The sequence below is a fragment of the Manacus candei genome, unplaced genomic scaffold, assembly GCF_025592945.1.
Source record: "Manacus candei isolate 608988 ecotype Guabito, Panama unplaced genomic scaffold, ASM2559294v1 h1tg000131l, whole genome shotgun sequence".
In the NCBI taxonomy this organism is placed as follows: Eukaryota; Metazoa; Chordata; class Aves; order Passeriformes; family Pipridae; genus Manacus; species Manacus candei.
The window spans coordinates 1,686,232-1,697,799 of record NW_026138179.1 but is presented as its reverse complement, the minus strand read 5'-3'; the positions used below and the strand labels follow the sequence as shown (position 1 = coordinate 1,697,799).

At 52.5% G+C, this 11,568-nt stretch overlaps 1 long non-coding RNA gene across 1 annotated transcript; it reads right to left on the bottom strand.

Annotated features, from left to right (window-relative positions):
• Window positions 1-473: 473 nt before the first annotated feature.
• Window positions 474-8,369, bottom strand: LOC127462547 (uncharacterized). The gene is made up of 18 exons (XR_007900481.1): window positions 7,881-8,369; window positions 7,704-7,775; window positions 7,389-7,614; window positions 7,126-7,203; window positions 6,607-7,050; window positions 6,341-6,403; window positions 6,168-6,229; window positions 6,018-6,074; window positions 5,863-5,918; window positions 5,737-5,777; window positions 5,582-5,654; window positions 5,403-5,505; window positions 3,150-3,846; window positions 1,456-1,580; window positions 1,155-1,353; window positions 1,038-1,078; window positions 902-956; window positions 474-825 (listed from the first exon to the last, which is right to left on the bottom strand). It is a non-coding gene; the product is annotated as an uncharacterized LOC127462547 (long non-coding RNA).
• Between the last annotated feature and the right edge of the window lie 3,199 nt (window positions 8,370-11,568).

Genomic DNA, 11,568 nt, shown 5'->3' with positions numbered 1-11,568 from the left:
AAGTCATTGGGCAGGGACTCCCTGTGGCTCTCAGAAGTTTCCATCGATGATCGCTCGGACGATCTCTCCCCAGTCGCCGGAAGTTCCGGGAAAACCGATGCCGTCTTTCACCCCAGGAACCTGAGGCTCCTTTGGGTGGCTGTAAGACAAAAGGGAAGGGACTCTGAAGTGTGCCTTCTGTGACCTTGGATTTACCCCCAAACTGAGTCTATACATTTTATAAGCCCAAAGACCCCTGACAAATGCCCATACCATAGACATTGTTTGCTACTCTACCTAGCTGTGACTCTATACACCCAAGCAGGGCATCGCAAGACAATCCTGCTCACAGACTGTACAGCCGTAGGCTCAACTGTCTAAGGGAACTGACATGTTGATGTGAGACTGAGCAATATTCTATCTACCCACTGATCCACATAGCAGGGCAGAGCAGTTCCAGGTTGACCCCAAGTGAGACACCCCATACCTGTGATGACACACACCATGTGACACAATTAAGAGAAAAAGGACACAAACATGGAGGAGACAAAGGACGTGACACAGACCGGAACTGCTCTGCCCTGCACACGGGAATCCAATGATACAAAGTAAGCCCTTCCTTTGAGGTCTCTAAATAACCTGCTACAGGACACCCATTGCACCATACTAATTGCAAAAATCCCTCCGGGCAATGCACATACTTGCCCCGACTCCCAACCCCTCTCTGGGTCTTTGCCCTGCACTTATCTTTCTGAGAGCCAGGGCTGTGAATCCATCTTCAATGCACAGGAGGGGCACCTGGGCTGGTGCAGAGGTTCCTGTTGTCATGAGAGTACTCGAAGTCAACTGTGAAAAAGAAAACCATACACAATATCTGAGTAGTGTGGCACAGGGCTGGAACCCCAGTGATCCCCCTACTCACCATCACCGAGGCCCTGACCGGAGTCCAACACTGTGGCTGTCACCTTCCGGGATACCTGAGTGAGTGAGACACAAATTCGAAGGCATCTCTAAAGTTGCAGTGAATCCCTGCTCCTCCTGCTGCCTCCCCAACTCACCTAGAAGGCTCCTCTCTCTTCAGCTGCTCCCAAGATCGCCCCTGCAAATGAAATGGTTAAATGCTCAAACACTGAGCTCTCAAACATTAGGGATGGCTCACAAGGAAAGTCAAAAACCTCTAAACCCCATCAGACTGCACGCCGAAGCATTGCTACACACTGTGAAGTGGACAGACGGCCGTTGCAAGACAACCCAGACATGGAGGCTTGTGCTGATGTACTGCCTCATACTGGCTATCTCGGGCTCCTTTAGCTTGACCTCTGATCGGATGGACCTTCGGCACCTTCAGCAGACAGGCAAAGGGTTGTGCATCGCCTAGAAAAAAAATTAAACAGTTACAACATACATGCATAGATTGACCACATAGATGACATCCTAAAACTAACTCCAAATTCGGCTGGGGAGTAAAATTCTCACCTCGCTCGTCTCCCTGCTGAGCCGCTACACCTCGAGACCGATTGGGCCCCATCTGGAAAATAAAGAACAAAAAGGCACAAGATAAAGGACTCCTATGGCTCAAACTGACATCCTTCATCCAACACCTAATACAACCTTCTTCCCAGGCTGCTTCAGCTTGTTTCAGTCTGGGGTACACTGTGTCCACTTATCTGAAAAAAAAACAACAAAAAACAAAGGGTTAGTCAGGTCACCCACATGGTCTCTGAGACCTTAACCACTTCAAAGAACTCATTTCCACTGAGCGAGTGAGAACTCTGACCACAGCATACAAGAATACAAATGACAACCCAGCTTCAAGGCCCTGCTATCCAAGTACCATCAGCTCCACAACACTCAGCTATAATGATTGCACATGAGTTGTGGACACCTGCTCCATCCGGCAGGACCGTACAGCCATCGGTTCGACTGTCTGAGGGAACTGACATGTTGATGTGAGACTAAGCAATATTCTATCTACCCACTGAACCACGTAGCAGGGCAGAGCAGTTCCAGGCTGACCCCAAGTGAGACACCCCATACCTGTGATGACACACACCATGTGACACAATTAAGAGACAAAGGACACAAACATGGAGGAGACAAAGGATGTGACACAGACCGGAACTGCTCTGCCCTGCAGATGGGAATCCAATGATACAAAGTAAGCCCTTCCTTTGAGGTCTCTAAATAACCTGCTACAGGACACCCATTGCACCATACTAATTGCAAAAATCCCTCCAGGCGATGCACATACTTGCACCGACTCCCAACCCCTCTCCGGGTCTTTGCCCTGCACTTATCTTTCGAGAACCGGGGATGTGAATCCATCTTTGATGCAGAAGAGGGGCACCTGGGTTGGCTCAGAGGTTCCTGTCATCCTGAGAGTACTCGGAGTCAACTGCAAGAAACAAAACCAGACACCATATCTGAGTAGTGTGGCACATGGCCCCAGCCCCGATGATCCCTCTACTCACCGGCACCGAGGTAGGTCCTCGTGTCGCTGGCTCTGACCAGACTTGGACAATATGCTGCCACCTTCCAGGATACCTGAGTGAGTGAGACACAAAATTCGAAGGCATCTCTAAAGCTGCAGTGGATTCCCGCTCCTCCTGCTGCCTCCCCAACTCACCTAGAAGGCTCCTCTCTCTTCAGCTGCTCCCAAGATCGCCCCTGCAAACGAAATGGGTAAATGCTCAAACACTGAGCTTTCAAACATTTAGGGATGGCTCACAAGGAAAGTCAAAAACCTCTAAACCCCATCAGACTGCACGCCGAAGCATTGCTACACACTGTGAAGTGGACAGACGGCCGCTGCAAGACAACCCAGACATGGAGGCTTGTGCTGATGTACTGCCTCATACTGGCTATCTCGGGTTCCTTTAGCTTGACCTCTTATAGGATGGACCTTAGGCACCTTCAGCAGACAGGCAAAGGGTTGTGTATCACCTAGAAAAAAAATTAAACAGTTACAACATACATGCATAGATTGACCACATAGATGACATCCTAAAACTAACTCCAAATTAGACTGGGGAGTAAAATTCTCACCTCGCTCGTCTCCCTGCTGAGCCGCTACGCCTTGAGACCGATTGGGCCCCATCTGGAAAATAAAGAAAAAAAAGGCACAAGATAAAAGACTCCTATGGCTCAAACTGACATCCTTCATCCAACACCCAAGACAACCTTCTTCCCAGGCTGCTTCAACTCGTCTCGGTCTGGGGTACACTGTGTCCACTTATCTGAAAAGAAAAAAAAAAAAACAAACAAAGGGTTAATCAGGTCACCCACATGGTCACTGAGACCTTAACCACTTCAAAGAACTCATTTCCACTGAGCGAGTGAGAACTCTGACCGCAGCATACAAGAATACAAATGACAACCCAGCTTCAAGGCCCTGCTATCCAAGTACCATCAGCTCCACAACACTCAGCTATAATGATTGCAAACGAGTTATGGACACCTGCTCCATCCGGCAGGACAGTACAGCCATTGGTTCGACTGACTAAGGCAACTGACATGTTGATGTGGGACCCTGAGCAATATTCTATCTACCCACTGAACCACGTAGCAGGGCAGAGCAGTTCCAGGTTGACCCCAAGTGAGACACCCCATACCTGTGATGACACACACCATGTGACACAATTAAGAGACGAAGGACACAAAACATGGAGGAGACAAAGGACGTGACACAGACCGGAACTGCTCTGCCCTGCACACGGGAATCCAATGATACAAAGTAAGCCCTTCCTTTGAGGTCTCTAAATAACCTGCTACAGGACACCCATTGCACCATACTAATTGCAAAAATCCCTCCGGGCAATGCACATACTTGCCCCGACTCCCAACCCCTCTCTGGGTCTTTGCCCTGCACTTATCTTTCTGAGAGCCAGGGCTGTGAATCCATCTTCAATGCACAGGAGGGGCACCTGGGCTGGTGCAGAGGTTCCTGTTGTCATGAGAGTACTCGAAGTCAACTGTGAAAAAGAAAACCATACACAATATCTGAGTAGTGTGGCACAGGGCTGGAACCCCAGTGATCCCCCTACTCACCATCACCGAGGCCCTGACCGGAGTCCAACACTGTGGCTGTCACCTTCCGGGATACCTGAGTGAGTGAGACACAAATTCGAAGGCATCTCTAAAGTTGCAGTGAATCCCTGCTCCTCCTGCTGCCTCCCCAACTCACCTAGAAGGCTCCTCTCTCTTCAGCTGCTCCCAAGATCGCCCCTGCAAATGAAATGGTTAAATGCTCAAACACTGAGCTCTCAAACATTAGGGATGGCTCACAAGGAAAGTCAAAAACCTCTAAACCCCATCAGACTGCACGCCGAAGCGTTGCTACACACTGTGAAGTGGACAGACAGCCGTTGCAAGACAACCCAGACATGGAGGCTTGTGCTGATGTACTGCCTCATACTGGCTATCTCGGGCTCCTTTAGCTTGACCTCTGATCGGATGGACCTTAGGCACCTTCAGCAGACGGGCAAAGGGTTGTGCATCGCCTAGAAAAAAAATTAAACAGTTACAACATACATGCATAGATTGACCACATAGATGACATCCTAAAACTAACTCCAAATTCGGCTGGGGAGTAAAATTCTCACCTCGCTCATCTCCCTGCTGAGCTGCTACGCCTTGAGACCGATTGGGCCCCATCTGGAAAATAAAGAACAAAAAGGCACAAGATAAAGGACTCCTATGGCTCAAACTGACATCCTTCATCCAACACCCAAGACAACCTTCTTCCCAGGCTGCTTCAACTCGTCTCGGTCTGGGGTACACTGTGTCCACTTATCTGAAAAGAAAAAAAAAAAACAAACAAAGGGTTATTCAGGTCACCCACATGGTCACTGAGACCTTAACCACTTCAAAGAACTCATTTCCACTGAGCGAGTGAGAACTCTGACCGCAGCATACAAGAATACAAATGACAACCCAGCTTCAAGGCCCTGCTATCCAAGTACCATCAGCTCCACAACACTCAGCTATAATGATTGCAAACGAGTTATGGACACCTGCTCCATCCGGCAGGACAGTACAGCCATTGGCTCGACTGACTAAGGTAACTGACATGTTGATGTGGGACCCTGAGCAATATTCTATCTACCCACTGATCCACGTAGCAGGGCAGAGCAGTTCCAGGCTGACCCCAAGTGAGACACCCCATACCTGTGATGACACACACCATGTGACACAATTAAGAGACGAAGGACACAAAACATGGAGGAGACAAAGGATGTGACACAGACCTGAACTGCTCTGCCCTGCAGATGGGAATCCAATGATACAAAGTAAGCCCTTCCTTTGAGGTCTCTAAATAACCTGCTACAGGACACCCATTGCACCATACTAATTGCAAAAATCCCTCCGGGCAATGCACATACTTGCCCCGACTCCCAACCCCTCTCTGGGTCTTTGCCCTGCACTTATCTTTCCGAGAGCCGGGGATGTGAATCCATCTTTGATGCAGAGGAGGGGCACCTGGGCTGGCTCAGAGGTTCCTGTCATCCTGAGAGTACTCGGAGTCAACTCTAAGAAAGAAAACCAGACACCATATCTGAGTAGTGTGGCACATGGCCCCAGCCCCGATGATCCCTCTACTCACTGGCACCGAGGCAGGTCCTCATGTCACTGGCTCTGACCAGACTTGGACAATGTGCTGTCATCTTCTGGGATACCTGAGCAAGAGAGAGACAAAAATAAAGGGCATTTCTAAAGCTGCAGTGGATCCCTGCTCCTCCTACCTCCCCCCCGACTCACCTCCAATGTTCATCTGCTCCCAAAGGTTACCCGGATGGCACCTGCAATCAGAAAAGCTCAGTGCTTCATTGCTGATCCTTTTAATACTCAGAGATTACCTACAAGGACAGCTCCAGGGGACCAAACCGTGTCCATCTCCTCATTGTGAGTTGGCTTCGGCCCTGTCAGGCTGTCTACATCTCCTGCAAAAAAAAACCCAGGGGCAAATGTGAGCACTGAGATACTGCCCAAGAGTTTGCTGCCCCCATGGCAGTTTCTGTCTGACACCCCCTGCCCGTGACCTCTTACAGGCAGGGTCCCCATCACGTTGGACTGTACGTCAGAAGTCGGTGCATTGCCTGGAAAACAAAAAAACAAGTATGTACACAGATTCACCACAAGTACACCGCCTGCAAAAAAGCATCTAATTTTGTCCTGCAGTCCCTGCTCACCTTCCTCACCAGGCTCACCTTCCCTCTAGTGCCTATCGTCTGCTGGGCCGGTGGCTCTGCATCTTGAAAAAAAAACACAAAAAACCAAAACTAAACCACCAAACCATCCAAATGATCAAGTAAACCTAGGGCCAAAAGTCATGTCTTGGCTCTCACCTCACATGAGAACCCACCTTCTGACTCTGCTCCTCCAGCCTCTTCTGTTTATCTCTGCTTTACATCCAGCCCCTCTGACGCTGCATAGAAATGAGTTACCAAAGTCAGTCATATAGATGGAGGGACCTTAACTGCTGTGCAATTCTAATTTCTCCTTAGACAAGCCATCTGGGGTCCAAAGACAGCCTGCACAAACAAATACTGACCTAACTTTAAGGTCCTGCCCTCAGTGGCTAAGCCTATCCACAGGTTAACTGGAAAGTCTCCTTTCTACTCCACCTACCCCCAAGTCTGCACTGCAGGGCAGAGCAGTTCCAGGTCCAACACAAACTCCAAGGACACATTTCCCGACAAGCGCTCTGGTGCAACGAGGAGAGAGAACTCTGAGAAAGGACACCGTGATTGTGAATTTTAAGACACAAAACACAGACTGAACAAAGGACACGACACAGACCTGAACACCTCTGCCCTGCACATTCTACTCCAGTGATGAAAAGTAAACTGCTCCTCCTATGTGTGCCAAGGGCCTGTTAGGGCAGACCCTTTCCCCTGTGCTCATTTGAAAATCCCTCCCTCCTAACCATAAAACTGGACCCAGTTCTCATCCCCTCTCCAGGTGCTAGTCCTCCACTTATCTTTCCCACAGCTGGGGATGTGAATCCATCTTCCATGTAAAGGAAGGACACCTGGCTGGCTCAGAGGGTCCTGTGATCCCTGACTCAGTCAGCTACGAGAAAGAAAACTGGAATTGAGACAAGAGTTCAGCAGCACGTGGGAGATAACCCTGCAATTGGCTACTCACCATCCCCTGAGCTGAGAGGTTCTCGGGCCACTGGCTCCGACCCCAGTCGGAGGCTGCTGCCGTCACCGTGTGCCGTACCTAGGGGAGTGAGAAAAAAAGTCACGTGGTGTGTTTGAAAGTAAGGGAGACCCCAGCACCTCCTCACTACCTCCCCGACTCAACCTCAATGCTCCTCCATTGCCAAACACAGGCTGGATGGCACCTGCAACCAGAAAAGGTCCAGCCTTAATTGATGACCCTCGTAATACTAGGAGATTACTCACAAGGACAGCTGAAGACCATCAAACCTAACTGACAGGTGGCTGCGGCCCTCTGAGGCTGCACACATTCTCTGCAAAGTAAAAAAGCCAAAGGCAAATGTACACACTGAGATACTGCCTGAAAGGATGGCTTTCCTGGGGTAGCTCCTACCTACCTCTCCTCCACAGTGACCTCTTACCAGCAGGGGCCCTGAAGCACTGGACTGTCTGTTAGAAGGTGGTAGAACCCCTGGAAAACACAACAAACAAAGCATGTGCACAGATTCACCACAACACCTGTAAAAGACCATTTACTTCTGTCCTGGAGTCAATGCTCACCTTGCTCACCGGGACTCACCCAGATCACCTCCCCTCCGGTGCCTAGAGCCTCCTGGGGCCAGGGCTCTGCATCTGAAAACAAAGAAAAAACAAACCCAAACAACAAAATCCTTAACACAGCGAGTAAACGTGGAGCCAAAAGCCACATCTTTGTGCTGATGTCAGGTGATGACCCACCTTCTTGCTCTGCTCCTCTGGCCTCTGTTCTGTTCAACTCTGCTTTACATCCTGTTCCCCTGACACGGTAAAGAAACCCTAACCAAAGTCACCCAGACAGATGGGGAGAGCTGAAAGAGTCTCCCTTCTCTTCAGGCAAACCACCCAGGGTCACTGCCTGCAGCCAAAGACTGCAGCTGTAATCGCGCAGAATATCTGGGTGAACAAGAGGAAAACTTAAGTGGCACATCTGAAAACTCAGTGGATGCCTTCACAGGCATTTAGGGGGCTCCTGGACACTGCTTTCCACCCATACTACCTTCAAAACACCCCTGGCAATTCCTAAGCTGACACCCGAGCCCTTGCTCCATCTCTGGGCTGTAACCCCCCACTGACTACTTGCAAACCTGGGTGTCTGTAGCCATCCTCAACACAGAGCAGGTTCACCTCGGGATGGGATAACACTTGTGGAAAAATACCAAGCTGCAGTTGAAATGATCAGGAGATCTCAAAAGACACAAGGCTCCTAAGGAAAAGAAAACAAGATAACAAATTACAAAAGTACCTTACCGACACAGCACACAAAATTATTAAATTTAAAAACCTTGCATTTGAGTGTAATCCTCTTCATTGCCATATATAGCTCTGCTATATATTTTAAGACTTTACTGTCTGAAAAGCATAAAGCTTTTAGCATGGACATCTGACCTTCCACAGACAGCTCCTTTCTGCTTTCAGGACAAAATTATTTTCATGGAATCACTCAATAGGAAGTGCCCAGGAACCCCAGATTGTTCTTTCCAGAACAGAAAATAAACAGAGGAAAGGAGCTTTGCACAAGTGTAACATACTCCAGAACAGACCTGATTTTAGTTTTACTCTTTGTGTTCAAATATTCCATAGAAAAGCTTCAGCAGGAGAGCTGGCACATTCCCAAGAGTATCCTGAAAGTCCCTTTCACAAGGGGCATAGGAAAATCGCAGTTGTATGAGTCCCTTGTGCCTGCAGATGCCTGGGGATCCTCTCCATCCACCTTGTGCTCTCCCAATAGCAGAAAGGGTGCTGAGACAGGAGGAAGGAAACCGTTAGCATAAAGCTGGGGAGGAATCTAAAGCTTCCTTTCCTGGGGAGCATTGTGAAGTCTGCAGATGAGAAAGGGAAAATTTGCATCTCCTTTGGTACAGTTGTCAACAGAGACTAAAACATTTTGCCTTTTTCAGACAACTGTGCCCTTTTTGGCTCCCTGGCAGCTCCAATGGCACCAGAACCCCCTTCCTGCACACCCACGGCTGTCACACTCAGGCACCCACACACCTTTTCTCCAGCCCACACGTGGCAAACATTTCCTCACCCTGGACATCCCAAGGGGAGTATTTTTGCTAGAGAGCACAGCAACTCACCTGTCCTTGCAAACTGCCTCCCTGCAAAAAAGGAATCATTTTTCCTGGACACTTCCCCCACAGTCAAGGTCTTTTAAAACTGTGCCGAGACCACATCAAAGATGGCGGCCGTGGCCCAGAAGTCCGCCCCGAGGCCACACTCAAGATGGCGCCACCAGGACCGGAACTTAGCCAAGGCCACACTTAAGATGGCGGCCTCCAAACCTGGAGGTTTGGAGGCCAAAACCTCCACCAAACCTGCTCAGGGTCCCTCCCAGCTTCTGCCTGTCCTTGCATTTAAAGGCATGGGTACATTCTATCTTCCAACAGCAAACCCCAGCTCCTCCCTGGGAGTATAAGCCCTGCTCTTACCTGGACAGACTGCCGGGCTCGGCACAGCTGTGGCTCATGGAGCAGCTTCCCAAGGCCGTTCTCTCTCCCAGCAGGAAGCACAACTCGCCTCCACACCAGGGGAAACCACGAGCGAGGCTGCAAATGGACACAGAACGAGCAAAAAGCATTAACGCAGCACAAAAAAACCAAGTTAAAGCAGTCTTTGCCTCATAACCCTGCACGGGGAAAGGGTTTGGAATTTCAAAGCAAAACCTGAGACACCCAGAGAGCACAGGCCCCACAGCCATGCCACGGCTCTCCCCGGGGTTACCCGGCAGGTAACGGGCTTACCCGGCCCCCGCTGCCCAGCACAACGCGCACCTAAACGCCCCCCAGCTCCCTCGGTCCATAAACCCAGCGGACAAGGCGCTCTCACCTCCGCAGCCCGGGCAGCAGCTGGGCCACACCCTCAGACGCAACCGGCCACACCTGCCCCGCCGACCCTTCTATACCGCGGGCTGGCAGCGCTGCCCAATCAGCACTCGAGCGCCTCCGCCCAATCCCAGCCCGCCTGGCCCTGCGGCCCCCCCCCCGCCCGCTCAGCCCGACCCCGCCCCTCCGCGCGGCCCCACTCCCCATTCCCTCAGCGCGCCTCCCGCCGCAGCCCCGGCAGGCGCTGCTGGGGCCGGGGAAGGGCGGGTGGGAGCTCCGCGGTCACGACCCGGCCGGGAGCTCTCCCGGGACAAGGGGAGCGAGGCGGGCAGCGGGGACGGCGGGGTTCTTGGGGGCGGGCAGGGCGGGGCCGGGCGGCGGGGCCGGCGCGAGCCGGGGGGCGGGCCTGGGCGAGTCTAGGGGCGGGGCCGGCGCGATCCCGCGGCGCTTCGCTCTGGGCTCTGGGGTTGTTCCGGGCTGGTTTTGGGGGACTGCGCACACGCTGCCCTGGTCACAGCCCCGCCCCAGCTCGCTGCACTCCCCGCACCCCTTGCTCAGCTCCGCGGGGATTTGTGCCTCCCGTGAAGGTGGCAAATGTCTGCAAAGCCAGTCGGGAAGCCAGAGAGCTGCAGCCCCCGGGCCCCGCCGCGGCTTCCCCGCCCTCACCCGGCACCTCCCGCACGTCCCGCCCCGCAGCGCCGCTCCCGCTGCCGCCCTCGAACCCAAGGAACGAACCCCGTGCCCCCAGCACAGGCCGGTCCCTCCCCGGCAGCCTCGGCAGCGCCGGGAGCGGCCGCAGCCCCCAAGGACGGGCGGGGCGCGCCGGGAGGGGCCGCGCGGGGCGGGGGCGGGTCCCGCGGCTGCGACCCCGCGGGGAAGGGACCCCCGGGCCGGCCCCGTCCGGCCCCGCCGCTGGCCCTGCTCGGCCACCGCCCCTCGCCCACAGTTTTAACGTTAGAGAGCCAAGTTTAATCCAGAGCGCTGCAAGCTCCCAAGTGCAGGGGATTTCCATAGACTTGTTATTTTTCTCTTTTTAATGACCACATGGCTAAAGTCAGGGAAATACAATCAGCATTCCTTAAACACCATCACTTCTACATCCACCTGCGATCAGGGGCCGATGGGCAGCAGCCTGCCCTGGACGCGCTGCAGGGATGGTGTGAAGGCCACTGTTCCCCAGGTTTGAAGGACTCTGGCCATGATCCCCGGCCCATGAACAGAAAGCCCAGAGCCAACGGGAACTCCAGCCAGCTGCAGGCAGATGTTACTCTCTCCCAGTTTGCCAGGGGTGGGCACGAAGGTGCCCTTCCCCGTTCGGAAGTGGAAGTCGTCCCCTGTGCAGAGCCCGCTCTGATCCTCGACCTCGTGGGAGCCAATTCCCTTGTCCCAGCCCACTTCCTGCAGAGAAGAAAGGGAAAGATTGCACAGAAGGGAGACATTCTTCCCTGGGAGGGTGGGGAGGTGGCCTGGCACAGAGAAGTTGTGGCTGCCCCATCCCTGCAAGTGGCCAAGGCCAGGCTGGATGTCTATTAGAAGGTGTCCCTGCCTGTGGCAGGGGGTGGAAG